Consider the following 15,128-nt stretch of genomic DNA (forward strand, 5'->3'; position numbering starts at 1 on the left):
CTGACAAAAGAGTAAATTTTTGGTTTAGACATTATTGGAATATTCATTCGTCTCTTTATTGCCAATATTAGAATATTTTCCTTTTCTTGTTGGATGTATCACTATCTAAAATTGGTACTGTTATCCCCTTCATTCTATAACGTTTTGAGTTCTGATATAGAGGAATGATCATTTTACAATATGATCATTCTACCATTGTCCTTGGCTGCAGTGTAACATCAGCATATGTACCACCACCTCCTATACTTTGTAATGCCTAAATTCTCTCTCAAGAGATAATATCTCTCATAAATCTTAATATTCTTGTTATTTACAGGTAATATGACTTATTTCTTCAACCCACAATTTAACTAAATATTTATGTATCTAATTATCAGGTTGGCCTAGTGTGGCTGATCCCGGGTATGACTGAATTAGATTTGAGAGGAAATGAATTCTTTTGTTGTGAAATAGAATATTGATGTTTCTGATATTGTAACGAGGTTATATTGCTTTACTATGACTCTGGCTGATGCTTAACATAGTCCTCTACATTTGTTTTGGACCCACCAGTGTTCCTAATCAGAATCCCTCAAACTTCTCTTTATGCAAATGGGCCTGGCCCATTTAACTAGAAAAGGAACACAGCCCATTCAGAAATGGATGTCTTAAGTAAGAGCTTAGCCATCTTAAAATCCTTTATTATTTACACGCAACATGACTTATTTCTTCAACTAACTAATAAATATTTATCAAAATCACTTGTATATGTAGGAGTTGGAAATCATGAATAACCAACCATGATGCTGCAAGCCATTTTATTACAATCTTTTCAAATTTACACATGCAATGACAGCTTGCTTCAACGAAAGTAAAACTTTTTATGCACGCATTTTCACACGAATGGTTTCCAGTGCAAAATCTTTGTTTACACTTAGATTCAGAGTTTGAGAGGAGTGGGTCAGAGGATGTGTAACAGTTACTTCATAGTCTCCATGGTGCAGTGAAATATCTACAAATCCTCTGTCATCTGCAGTGGCAACAATAGACCCAGTTCTCCACTCCTGAATCAGCTTGTCCACAACGTCTCCAGCCGGAGTATTTTTGAAATTCTCATCTGCCAAAGTAGTGGCGTTGAAACCAGCTTGTGCTGGACCAGAAAACATTATAATCCCTTCAACACCAGGATGAGAGTACGCCTCTCTTAGTACCTCTTCTAAGAACTCTGCCTACTCAAGAAACCACAACAAGAAAAGTAAAGGTAATGCAATCAGTCACCTGATATATTGACATTTCCTTCTCTTTTTTTTTCCCTAACAGATAAAAATATAAATTGGTGTCTTTGGCATTAAGGGGTCTTTTACAACAACTTATGAAAATAATTTTGGAGTTTATTTTCTATAGACTATCAGTGAAAATATTTTAATATTGTAGACTGTGAAGTAATCAGAAATTGTCGACCTATAAGGCAATTATTATAATACATGATCATCTGTGAGTGAACGGAAGTATAAAGATGCTTTTACAGCTAGTACGTTCTAATTTGAAACATATAAGCTAAAGTTTTTGATAGTTTAACAAAATAAACTTACAAACAAGTTTACAACATTTGCATGACTTATTGTGTAATTTAATAAGTTGAATTTTCTGTTGTAAGTCATAACTAAATGTTCAAGAATACTTTCTAAAGTTGAGGAGATACCAGAATATTTTTCTTAAGTGGAGGAAATACCTGATTTGGCTGTGGATCCACACTCACTTCTGTGAGCCATATTGGAAGTCCAGTTGAAGCAAGAAGATCAAGACCTGACCTCATATAAGCAAGATTTGGCTAGCCAACACTAAAATGGCCTTGCAACCCTATTGCTGCTGACATTCCAGCAACTCCTGGAAATGACAGAATCTCCTCAAGTTTCTTGATATATTTGACTGGGCTGGCAGACTCATCCCCACTATATTCAATGGTGTTAAACTCATTCAGGAACATCTTTGGTTTTGGATCAAGCTCATAGGCTGCTACATATGCATTTGCAGAGGCATTTTCACCAAGATTGTCCTCATAAAAGTGGAAGTGGAGATTCTCATTCATCACATCCCATGCAATCAGTTCTCCTTTGTATCTTGAAACCACTGATTCTATTCTTCTTGTTGCTGCTTCTGCTAATTCTAAAGGTGATAGGGTCTTAACCCATTCAGGCTGATATTTTGGATCGTCCCAGAAAATGTTATGGCCTCTCACAGAAATGCCATTCGCTTTGGTAAAATTCAACATGGCATCTGAGATGGTGTAGTTTTCCTGGCCTTGCTTTTTCTCCGTACTATACCACTTCATCTCATTGGTGAAAGTTGTGAATTTGAACCTTGACACAAACCAATTCTGGTAGTCTTTGTTTGTGAGGATATAATGGTTCATTCCACATCCAAATGGGAAGTTCAACTTTACTGGTGTGCTGGTAATTATAGCACCTTTCATCGCTGTTTCATTTATATGAGTTATCTGGAATCTCACTTTCCTCTTACGTATCTGCATGTTAGTGATCAAAACTCGTTATTTTTTTCCCTTCTACTGGTGTGCTGGTAACTATAGCACCTTTCTTTGTCTATGCAATTTGGTCTGCTATTGCCTTTATTCCTCTCAAATTCAAGGTTTTAAATTGGGTTCACAGTCATGAACTCTTTTGCATTCTTTGATATTGCAGACACATATGCAACTGCAATTGCGGTCTCAAAGATCCTTAAAACCTTAATGTTGTGGCCAAAATTGTGGTCGACAAGTGTTTTTTAAAACCTTGATCATAATGACCAGACTAAAAATTGGTGAATTTCATTTAATTAGTAGTACGAAAATATTATTCTTTCCCTGATGTAAAGCACTGGGATATATGTGAAACTGAAAAGGATATAAGAAGCATTGACTTTTATGAAAACCAATATCTGTAAAGTGGGTAGGATTTGCATAAGCTTACCCTCTCAATGCTGGAGTCTTGTAATGATCTCCACTGCTTTTTAGTAAATGGTTGTAAGGAGACACTGTCAGCCCATATTTCCACATTGGAATTCTTGCTCTGCATCGTTGAATAAATTTTAGTTGACAAAACAGATATCTAAATACACACACAAAGAAGGATCTTACGCAATTCTCAAGCGCCTATAATTCCTTTAATTTTGCATGCATTTTATACTCATAAAAATATTTACATGCTCTTAAATGGGAACCTCCTGGTATCCTAGCTTTCTTATTAAAAAAATATTTGAATGGTAACATAACATATATAGTTTCTCTTTCACTTTTCAGTATTTGCTCATGAAGCTGCTAGAGCTAGTGATTAAGTATTAAATAGCCCGAAAGATTTCTGTCCCGTGTGCATGTCATTTCAATCTCAATAGGAGAATTAATTGAGAAGAGTGATAAAAGTGGCCCTGTAATTTTATACTTGATTTGAATTTTGAGGAAATGTTTAAAATAAGGCAAGATGAAAAGCATAAACTTTACGACTCCTTTCCTTGAGTCTATAAATTTTTTTTCTGGAAGGTATAAATCTAGAAATGTATTTCACCTCAAAAAGAATCTCAACAGGACTTGAGAAGTTTGCTGCTATCCCGCCCTTTAGCCGAGTCCAGCATCCATATTTTGCTATCACATGACCACCTCGTACCAGTTCACTTCCTTTTGTTTTGAATATAACTGACACAGTGTCACTTCCTTCACTGAGCTGAAACCAAGCTGAATGTGGAGGAGGAAGGAAAAATAATCACACAAAATGTTTCAGAAAAGTAATGGCCAGCATGGCAATACTCGTCAAATGAATTCTGGTGAAAGAGATGTCATATGACTCAACAATGGAGAAAGAGAAGTTACCAGAAAAGGTGTATAGCATTCCTTTCTTCAGTTGGACCTTCTGAGAGAAACAGTCCAATGATTGTTTTCTGTTGTGGGCAACAATGAATCTATTGCCTCCACTGGAAATTTGTTCCTTGATTGCTCCTTTTCCAAATACTGTCCAACCGTCTATGTTGTGATCAAATCCTGGATTTACTATAAGGCCTCCTCCATACTGTGCTGCCTCAGGTTCTGCCAAACACTGCTTGTTTTCAAGACAATGGCAACACATGTAAGTTTGTGTATTAATTGCTGACACTGACAGAGACTACCACATATGACATACCCATATTTAGTCCGCTTAAGATATTGCTTATAAAATAAAATAACATTGAAAAAATTTTGCAACTTAGAGAGAATACTCTAGTGGACTTTTCAGGTTATATGGTATATGAAACAAATGGTGAGGAAGTGTTATTGCCTTTGTAGTAGCAGAATAATCATAAGACAAAGAATGAACGCTAAGGCCTGCACGTGTTGAGAATATATATTATTAGTTGGAGATTCTATAAATATGTGAATGAAAACTTAGGTGGCATTGAAATTGAAAGAGAGGGAGGGAAGGGACACCTGAGATGAGTAAAAGGCAAATGGTAATGAACAACAAGTAGCAGCCTTCTGCGGCAACCATCATCTTTTCACTAATTAAATAAGACTTTACACACTAAATTTTCTTGCTAGTGTCAGGGGTATATATTGACGCTGGAAATCATCAGATGTATCAAGAACTTCCCTTAGTACTAAAACAAGAAGAAGAAAAAAACCTTCCCTTACACAATGCACCTTTATGGGTTATAATAATTAACTAGAGACAAGTGCATTACGTGTGAGCCTGGAAATCGCCTTATATGGATACTTACTGAGAATTATATCTATGATGTAGTTACATTTACAGTCATCTTTCCAATGTAATAAACTGAACTGAAAAATTCAGCAATCCACTCTCAATGACAGTTAATCAAGACGCATGATACCAAACATTGCAAATTATCTACCAAAGAAAACGTCAAATCTACCAAAATAAAAACATTGCAACTCATGCAAAACATTACAAAAATTAGCTAGACGAAATATTAAAAATTAAGTTTATTATATAAATGTGATTTATGTTTACCTTTTACGTTTGAATTTTTAACTGTATTAATATTTAAAAAAAAATTACCAAAATGGAACCCTGGACAATACATTTACCCAACTAGGACTGATTACTGTGCAAGGTCAGAATTCAATTATTTGAAAACCGAATTTTGACCTTCCCTGTGTGCTACCCTGGCGTCATGGGCTGCCGGAATTCGGTTTCCGGGGAACCGAATTCCGAGCAGCCATTTTTTTTTGTTTTTTTTTCTTCTGTTTTTAGTTTTTTGTATTTACTAAATAATAAATTATATTTATTATAAAACTCAAATTATAAATAATAATTAATAATAAATAATATTTATAATAAAAATCAAATTTTAAAAAGTTAATAACTTATATTGTTAATAGATAATAAATTTAATGTTATATTTATAATAAAATTTAATTTTAATAAATAGTATTTATAATAAGTTATTTTGAAAAAATTGGAATTTAATAAATAATAATTATAATAAGTTATATTTATATTTTTTTAAAAAATGAATTTTAAATTTGAAAACAATTTCAAAAATATGTAATTATTAAAGAATAAATTATATTTATAATAAAATTCAAATATGAAAAAGATAATAAGTTATATTGTTAATAAATAATAAATTTAATTAGTTATATTGATAATAAATGTTATATTTAATAAATATTATTTATATTGAGTTTTTAAAAAAAGTTGGAATTCAATAAATAATAATTATAATAAGTCATATAATAATGTATAATTTAAAATTTTAAAATTATTTTTTTAAAATAAATATAAATATTAATTATTATAATTATTATTTATCAAAATTCCAATTTTAATTTCAATATAACTTATTATAATTATTATTTAGTAAATTTAAAATATAATTTATTATTTAATTATTATATATTTCTCAAAATATTTAAAAATTTAAAATTCTTTTTTTAAATAAATATAAATATTAATTATTATAATTATTATTTATTAAATTCCAATTTTAATTTCAATATAACTTATTATAATTACTATTTAGTAAATTTAAAATTTATTATAAATATATCTTATTAAATTTATTATTTATTAACATTATAAGTAATTGACTTTTAAAATTTAAATTTTATTATAAATATCATTTATTATTTAATTATTATTTAAAATTTGAGTTTTATTAAAAATTTAATTTATTATTTACTAAAAATAAAAAACAAAACTAAAATGGCTGCTCCCAATTCGGTTTCCCGGAAACCATATTCCGGCAGCACACGATGTCAGAAAAGCATACAGTGAAGGTCAGAATTCAGTTTTCGGAAAACCAAATTCTGACCTTAAATAGTGATTAGTGCTAGTTGGGTAAATATATTATTTAGAGTGTTTTTTTTATAAAGATAAGAAAGATTACAAAGATGATCACAATGAGTATTGAACCTAGGTCTTCATGCTTCTAACTACCTCAACCCTCATTCAACCACTAGGTTAATCCCTAATAGTCACCAGGATTCTATTTTGGTATTTTTTTTAAAAAATATTAATACAGTAAAAAATTCTTTACGTTTCAGCTTTTATATAGTTATTTTATTCACCAGATGATTTTTATAATATTGTTTTATTGTATTTCTCTTTAACACATTAATCATCTTATGATATACTTAATTTTATCTCTTTTTTCGTTACATGATTTTTATAAAAAGTTATATAAATGTGATTTCAACTTTCATACTGTATAAAGAGGGTGGAACTGGAAAGGAGGGAAGGACTCGCAAAAAGAAAGGCAAGATTAGTAGAAGGAAGAGGCGGTGGGTGAACAGCAAATTGCAGTCTCTGCTGCAACCTCATCACTTCAACAATCAAAGAACCCTTATTCATGGTGGCTGGCTCAAAGAACTCTTCACTTAATTTTATGACTAACATTAAAATATAATAATGACGCAGCGAAATAATCAAATATTAAAAAAATTCCATTACATAATGCATTTATAACTCTGTAAGGCATATAATAGGGAGATTAATTGTTCATCATTTTTTTGTTCCTTCTAGAAAAATGCTGTTCATTTTTTATAAGTATTTTTTTATTTTATTTTTAAACCACCCATAAATAACTGTTGATAAAAAAAATCATTTCAACACAATGCAGGTACTAAATGTCTTTTTCCAAAAAGTATAACATAAAATTATCGCATTAAAAATAAAAAATTATATTTTGTCGACACTACTTTGACGAATCTTTCACATATTAGAGTAGTCCAATTGTTTTAGAAAATAAAGAGTTGATTTTAGCATCAAATGCAATGAAGGGTACAAAAATGAAATGTGAGTCGAAATATATAATAGGTCCAAAGCAGAGACATGCCTTGAGCAATGTCAGATAATTCGAATTGTGGACTCCAATGATGTCCCGTGAATCATCCCAACTCTATGTAGTGCTACAACTTACAAAGCAAACTTGATGGCTATTAGTATATCATATAAGGGCACTTCAAGTATATGATTATTAATACATCAATACATAAATTCAAATGCAAATATTAAACTATGATTAATTGATTATTTAAGTACCTACACCCCCTTGTGTAAAAAAAAACAAATATCTACGCCCCGATACATATAAATCTTAATACATACTTTATAAATCTAGACATCAAATCACCTGATACACATGCAATTAGAATAAGGAAAATCATTCTTTTAGTTTACCCCATATTAATGAACAATGTTAGCTCAAATTTGTTAGTTAAGTAGTTAGGTTAGCAGGAATATTTTGTGAACAACAACTATAACGTTAACTTCAATATATTGTCCTCAAAATTAGTTAAATGTCAATTTAATAATATAATAATTGAATTAAAATATATTATAAATAATTTATTCCTGTTTTATATTCACTAAATTATAGTGTTATGTCAATCGAATAATTATGTTCATCATCATTATTGATAAACATTAGGAACTCATGTAAAGATGTAATATATTTTAAATCAAATTAATCACTTTAAATGATTATTGTATTATATATAATTTTATCTTGAACTGGACAACAATATATTGTATTAAATTGTCTAGATGTATTTATGTTATACATGTTTGGAAAAATTCAAAAAAATGAATATAATATTAATAAATATATATTTCATGGTGAGTGTGATCATATCCATGATAGAATATGTACATTTTATATAAGTGTGATTTTACTTGTCATAAAATATGCATTTTTTTATGTTAAGTGTGGTCACACTCATTAGAATATGGGTGTCAATATGATTAATCATCACATTTGATACCCATATTATGATGGGTGTTGATTATTCAACATAAAAAAGTAAACCTTTTACATAATATGTTTATCCGTCATAAAATGTGTAGACATTTTATGTTATTGTGATCTATGTTGCGTCTCGAGTCAACATAAAATATAAAAAATAACTAACATAAAACATTTTGTTCATAGTAATAATAGTATATTTAAGTTATAGAGAATATTTTTTGGAAATTAATTATTCGTCTAATAAATTCTATAAATAAAATATTTATACAACATCCCAATATATTTTATCAATTAATTAATTTATAATTGAATATTTAGGAACATGAAGAGGAGGAGCAACTTTAATACAAAATATATTTATATAAGAAAAAGTTTACATCATTTTTTTAAGGACCTAAAATTATAAGAAGTACGAAAATTCTTCATGCATTTATAATAAACTTGATCTTTCCATTAAGGATATTTTTTTAACAAAAAAGAACTCTATTGATTTTGTTTTTAAAATTTACTAAATTAAAATAATTTATAATACTCCCCATATTATCTTTTACAACAATAGTAGCCAATAAAAATTATAGAAGAATTTACCTTTACATTGTTGGAAAATATGAGAAGAATAAAATTGTATGATTATGACAATTGCAATTTCCTGGAAAGCAAATTTTGACAAAGTTTCTATATAACCTGATATTTGATTTGCTTTTCCAATGGTTTGTTTTCACAAAGATTACATAATGTTATCTTAATCATACACTTGAAGTACATATATTGACAAGAAGAACTAAGATAAGAAGAGAGAAACAATAATATACAAAGAATAATGACAAAACTGACAGAATATTTACTTATAATATATAAATAGCCTTTTAATTATCAAATCAATTGTAATCAAATCAAATCAGTATAAAGGAACGATTATAAAGTCATTTAGTTGCGAATACAATTACTTAAAGTCTTTAATTTTTGTATAGATCAAAATATGTCTTAGTTTAATTCAAAGTTAATATCTAATTAATCTTTGAAAATATTAAAAGATTAATCTTTATCGATAAATATTCTTTAATCTCTTTATCAAATGCTTAAGAGATAATATTATATATCATACCTTATTAATAATATTATAGTCTCTAAAACAATAATAATGTATATTATAAAATGAAAAGGTCATTAAATAAGAAAATAAATAATATTTGTTTTTTTTTTGAAAATATAAAAGAATTATATTTACAATAAAGAGTATGAAAAGCAAATAACATATTTATCTAAATAAATAAATAAAAGAATATATGTTATTACCTTCGTAATGAATATTATAAAAATAAAATAAAATATTTTATCAAAAGGAAAAAGAAAAAAGAAAAAAAAAAAAAAGGAAGGGGCGCTGAACCTAGACTGGAAATCCGTCTTTGCTGATATTTCCTCTCTAATTTTTTGAGTTTTGTGACCTTTAGCCTCCTCAACTTGGAGTCACATCCATTACTTCTTAAATTTTTTACATATCACATGGTTGCAAAAACTGCGAAGTATTTAAAAATTAATTTGCATTTTTAGAACGACACCGTATTTGTGGATCGTAACAGTTCATTTTTTTTTATTCCAAGTGTGTTCATCGGCCAAAGGAAATTGTAGGTTTCAGGTTTATATCTCGTCTAGCACCACCAACAAAGGTTGGGAAATAGACGTTGAAGATGACAAAGATAGAGACCGATACTTAAGAAGGTGAGCAATTAGTGGCGAAATCATTGCCATCAACAAAGCCATCAAGAAGATCATCAAGCTCGATTAGTTGGTTGCTAAGTGGTTAGTTGGTATCAGTTAGTTAATTATCTTTCTATTCAAAACTTCCTGGCAGCGGGGATTCCACTTATTTATGAATATTAATATGCTTTTACCTTTTCTTAAAATATCCTTACAATTTATTCTATTAATTATTAAATAACAATAAAGTATAATCATATATGTCATGAATTTTAGTAATAGTTGTTGTTTTATTTAATTATATGTTATTGTGTATAATTGATTAGTTGTTGTAATTAAACTCTAAAAATTTAGAAATTCTCATTAGTTTTATTGTATTTGGAGTTTTTCTTAGCAGAAATTAGAAAGTATATAAAAAAAATTTTAAGGCTTTTGGACCGAGAATTGAGTGATAAAGTTTATGTGCGAAGATAACTTAAAGCTCATTTCTTCTTCCTTCTCCTCTATTTTTGTGAATCTTAGAGGTGAAGGAAGCTAGAATTTTGATTCTTGATGAATTTGTGGAGTTATGTGTGGTTGAACTCAATTTATGGTTGGATTGATGAATTGTAAGATGAGTCATATGTATTGTGGTTTTTGGTGTTTTCTTGCCATGTTAAGAGAAATTGATGAATGGAGTCTTTTGTTGTTGTATGTTGAAATTCTTGTTAGGTATGAACTCTTGGTTGTGTATATATGTCGTATAGTACCTTACATGTTGCTATTTTCTGGTTTTTAGGTGAAAAGAGAAAAATTTGTGATTTTGCCAAATGCAAAATCACCATCAAACCGAACACAGCTTCAAAGGGCGAAGCATGACATATGCTAAAGGCTCTTGGTCTCACTATCACTAGGCACAAAATTGGTAGCACTGGGTGTGAGTTCGAAGGGAGCTATCTAACTTAGTCATGTCATGTGTGGGTTGAATGGCGTTGGGCATAGATCCCTTGAAGCTCTTTGACTTGGTCACGTCAGACCTAAGTTGAGTGATACCTAGCGTGATCAAGACAAAAGTTTTTTTGCCTAAATGACATTAGGAGCCAATGGAGTCATGTCAAACGTGAGTTAAGTAGAGACTCTGTGTTTGAAATGAAATAAAGCATGGGTTTCATCACACTAAGTGTGATTGCCTTAAGGCTTTCTTTCTCATTCACGTCGGTGCGGGCACATTAGCACTAAACGTGAGTGAGTTAGAGGTTCTTTGTCTCATTTCACGTCAGGCACAAGGAGGGATGGCGTCGGGCATGGGTTACCTAAAGAAAGTGTGTTGATTTCTTGACTAAGTGTTGAACATATATGTGGTAGTTGATTTCCTCACATGTTGTAAGTTGATGTATGGTGTTGATTCTTCATACGTTGATATGGGATAATGTATATTGATGATTAAATTGTTGAAAGTCATAAGTTAAGTTGTATGTTGTATAGTTGAGGTGGTTGTGTTGAGAATGCTTAAGGCATTAAGTTGTGTTGGGTTGATTAACTTAGGATTAGATGAGAGGTTATTTTAAAAATTAGACATCACAATGTGAAGATATTATTGTGGTGTTCTACGAGTTTAGTTGTTAGAAAATCATTATTGAGAAATTGACTCTTGAAGTAGATAGTTGAGTCTTCTCTAGGACCTTAGTTAATGCGGTATGGGGAAAGGTCTTTACAAGTGACCACATGGGAGCTAGGTCGAGCCATACGAATATAAAGTGACCAAACAAAGTAAGGTATGAGGTTAGGGTCAAAATCTCTAATTAAGTACTAGAAGGGACATATTATTTGAAGGATAGTCAGTGAGTTAATTTCATATAAAACTTAGTTATGCATGTTATGGTCGTGATAGGTCCACAATTAAGTTGTCCTACCATGACAAAAATATTAGACTTTCTTAGTTTAGGGTACAAAATTTGAAAAATCGTGTTGTTGTGAATTTTTATCTTAATTAGTTGTTGATCTAATTAGTGTAAAAATATCATGTTGTTAGTTAGTTCAATAGGGTTTAACTACTTAGATTTATCACTTGTGTTGAAGTAGATTTCTTAGTTAAACTATTGTGCATGTGGTTGAACTATTAAGTTGTGTGGTGCATATGTTATGTTGTTATGTGGATGAGTTACTTTGTTGTTATGTTGCTTATGTTGTAAATGGTGTTATGTTTTCCATATGTTATATTAATATGTTGTTAGTTGATGCTTGTGTTGCAAGTTGATGGTGGTTGTTGAATGTTAAATTGTTATATTAGTTTAATATTTTTATACCTTCTTGTTCATCTTTTGAATTTCTAGTTTATCTTTATTTGTTTCCTTGTGGTTAGAATATAATGACCATACTTGATATGAGAGCAAGAGAAGGATACATGTGAGAAAGAGGTTAAGTTGAGAGTCGCACCGGTGAATGGTGGTGTAGATATTTTTTAGGCTACTCATATGTATCTGGTTGATAGATGTTGCTTAATCGACAACTAAGATTTTTCATATTTTCAGTTGGGTTTATTGTAGATATGTGTGTGTATATATATAATGTATGTGTACATGATTTTGAGGTGTAGTTCAGGAGAAACTTTTATGTTTTTAGTAATATATTTCATATACATATGTATATATTATTGCATGTATATCCAAGAGTTGTTTGTTTGTTAATCTTAGTAATTAGATTATATTTTTCGTTATTAGTTGTTGAATCATAAAGTGTAGTGACCTAACAAGTTGTTACAATATAATAAATTCTTATTTTTATGCATTTCATATGTTAATGAATTTTTATCTATATCAATAAAATATTAAATAATTTCATAAATTAATTTTTTTTACTAGGAATTTTAATCAAATAATTATTTGGTATAAATTATTTAAAGGTATAAAATTGTTTTTGAGTTAAAAATTCATTCCTACTCTCTCATCGTCAGTTCAGTCTGCACAAATCTTTGCAGTCTTTCAATCTGGAATAATTTTATTAAACTAAATAACGATTAATAAACCTATATTACCTTAATTATTTCTATGAAAGATTCTAAAAGAAAATAAGTAACAAATATGAATATAATTAAATAGATTTTATTTCTATACATTTCAAAACTTCATATATATATATATATATATATATATATATATATATATATATAGGTATTAAATAATTTAAAAACTAAGCTAAACTTTATAAATGTAATTTGTAAGTATAAATCAATCTCATGTCTCTCTCCGGTCACACTAAAAAATAATAATATATAGTAATACTCTAGTTTTGTTGTTTATACTTTTCCACTTGATAACTTGAATATGAGACTCCCACTATTTGTAAATTGAATAAATATTGAAGTGACATCTGAAGAGGAATGCATCTCCATGCTTAAATAAACGATATCTAGTTCTATCCCGTAAACAAAATTACTTAGTCAGCAATTAATGGGCATTATCACGTATCAATCACATAGTGGTACATACATATATAGCGAGTGCTTCATGAAGATTGCTTAAAAAATTTAAATTGAACGTGACAAAAGCCATACCTAGCTTGTTGCCCCAATTCTTAATCCAAATCAATAAACCACTATTTAGTGAGTTACAACTCATTTTTCCCACCAAAAATCAAAGATTTAATTTACTTTTTTCTATGATATAAATATGAAGTATTTATTAACTAATTTCTATAAGAGATTATGACCACACACAAAATATTTTTTTTCTTCTAACATATTATATTTAATATGCAATGTTATAATTTTATGAATAATTTTAAATTGATTTAATATATCCATGAATTCTTTTAAATATGTTCTTAAACTATAAAAATTTATAATTTTGAGTCCTTTTTTTAATAAATTTTTTTGTAATTAAGTTGCAGTAGTTAATGATTCATTTATAAATGGTTAATTTTGACATTATTCTTTATTCTTTTCCAACCCAATAGATATAATTAAAAAAAATTAAAAAAAAAATTAAGGACTCGGTTGCAAATTTTATAATTTAGGGCCCGAGTAAAAAAATCCAAAAATTTCAATAACTTGCAAAATCATTATCCCTCAATATTAGTAATAAAAAACATGTTTTAACTAACAAAAACATAATTATGATTTTAGTTGTGTTGTCAAAATGAGTCGTTTAGCATGAATTCAAGAATAAGTCAAAGCTTAAAAAATGAGTCAAGTTGATTTTTATAACAACTTGTCATAATCTCTACATGACATATCTACTAATAGTGGAAAAACTATAGACTTAGGGTTATATATATATATATATATATATATATATATATATATATATATATATATATATAAATATAAGAATATGTACTACATGTTTGTATATAAAGGTAAAACAACTATACAAATATAAATAATATAAGTAAAGTATTTCACTAAAAGTAAACTATACAACCTAAATTGTCGATCAAACAATTCCTATACATAGTACTATATAGTAGTAAAACCAAAATGACTTCACTAGGCAAGGAACTTTTTGCCTTGCGCATGTCTGGTATTACATAACCCACGTCCAACGTGGATAAGGTTAGAGCTGTCAAAATGGGTTTAGCCCAGTGAGCCAACCAGGCCTACCACGGGTTCGAGCCGGGTTGGGCTAAAAAAAATTTAAAAATTTCAGTGTGAGCCAATTTTAAACCCGACTCACTAACAACCCGGCTCACCCGGGTTAAACACGTGGTGAGCTGGGCTGACCCACCAACCCATAAAAAAAAACCTTATACTATTGGGCCAAATAAAATTATGGCTGTCTAGAACACTGCAAAGGTGGAAGTGGGGTCAATTATTGTTGTTTTTGGCCTTGGAACTGTTGGGTTGGCTGTGAGTTTCTCAAAAGACTAGTAGATTTTTGCTTTTTTGCTTCGTCTTGGGGGTTTCATTTTGACTAAAAATTCATACTTATGTGCATAGTGTTTCTGCAGGATTATGACATTAACTTTCATTACATAATTTACATTTTTTCAAATTAGGTGAGCCAACCCGTTTAGCCCACCAACCCGTGGTGGGCCGGGCCGGGCTCAACTTTTTTAAGCTCACCAATAAATGAGGCAGGTTAGGTTGGCCCACCAAAGGCTCAACCAGTGGTGGACCGGGCTGGGCCGGGCCGGGTTACCCGTTTTGACAGCTTTAGATAAGGTAAATGCCCCTAAGACCTTACGCTTAGTGTGACAAGGTGCCATGCCCGACCTCATTTTAGGCAAAGAGTCTATGT

General features: G+C 29.7%; 1 pseudogene across 1 annotated transcript; it reads right to left on the bottom strand.

Annotated features, from left to right (window-relative positions):
* Nucleotides 1-770: 770 nt before the first annotated feature.
* Nucleotides 771-4,863, bottom strand: LOC109807595 (endo-1,4-beta-xylanase 5-like; annotated as a pseudogene). The gene is made up of 7 exons (XR_014428013.1): nt 4,430-4,863; nt 4,281-4,327; nt 3,839-4,061; nt 3,537-3,703; nt 2,946-3,044; nt 1,712-2,503; nt 771-1,208 (listed from the first exon to the last, which is right to left on the bottom strand). The product of XR_014428013.1 is annotated as an endo-1,4-beta-xylanase 5-like (transcript).
* Between the last annotated feature and the right edge of the window lie 10,265 nt (nt 4,864-15,128).

Source organism: Cajanus cajan, chromosome 7, assembly GCF_000230855.2.
Source record: "Cajanus cajan strain Asha chromosome 7, NIPB_CcT2T_4, whole genome shotgun sequence".
Taxonomy (NCBI): domain Eukaryota; kingdom Viridiplantae; phylum Streptophyta; class Magnoliopsida; order Fabales; family Fabaceae; genus Cajanus; species Cajanus cajan.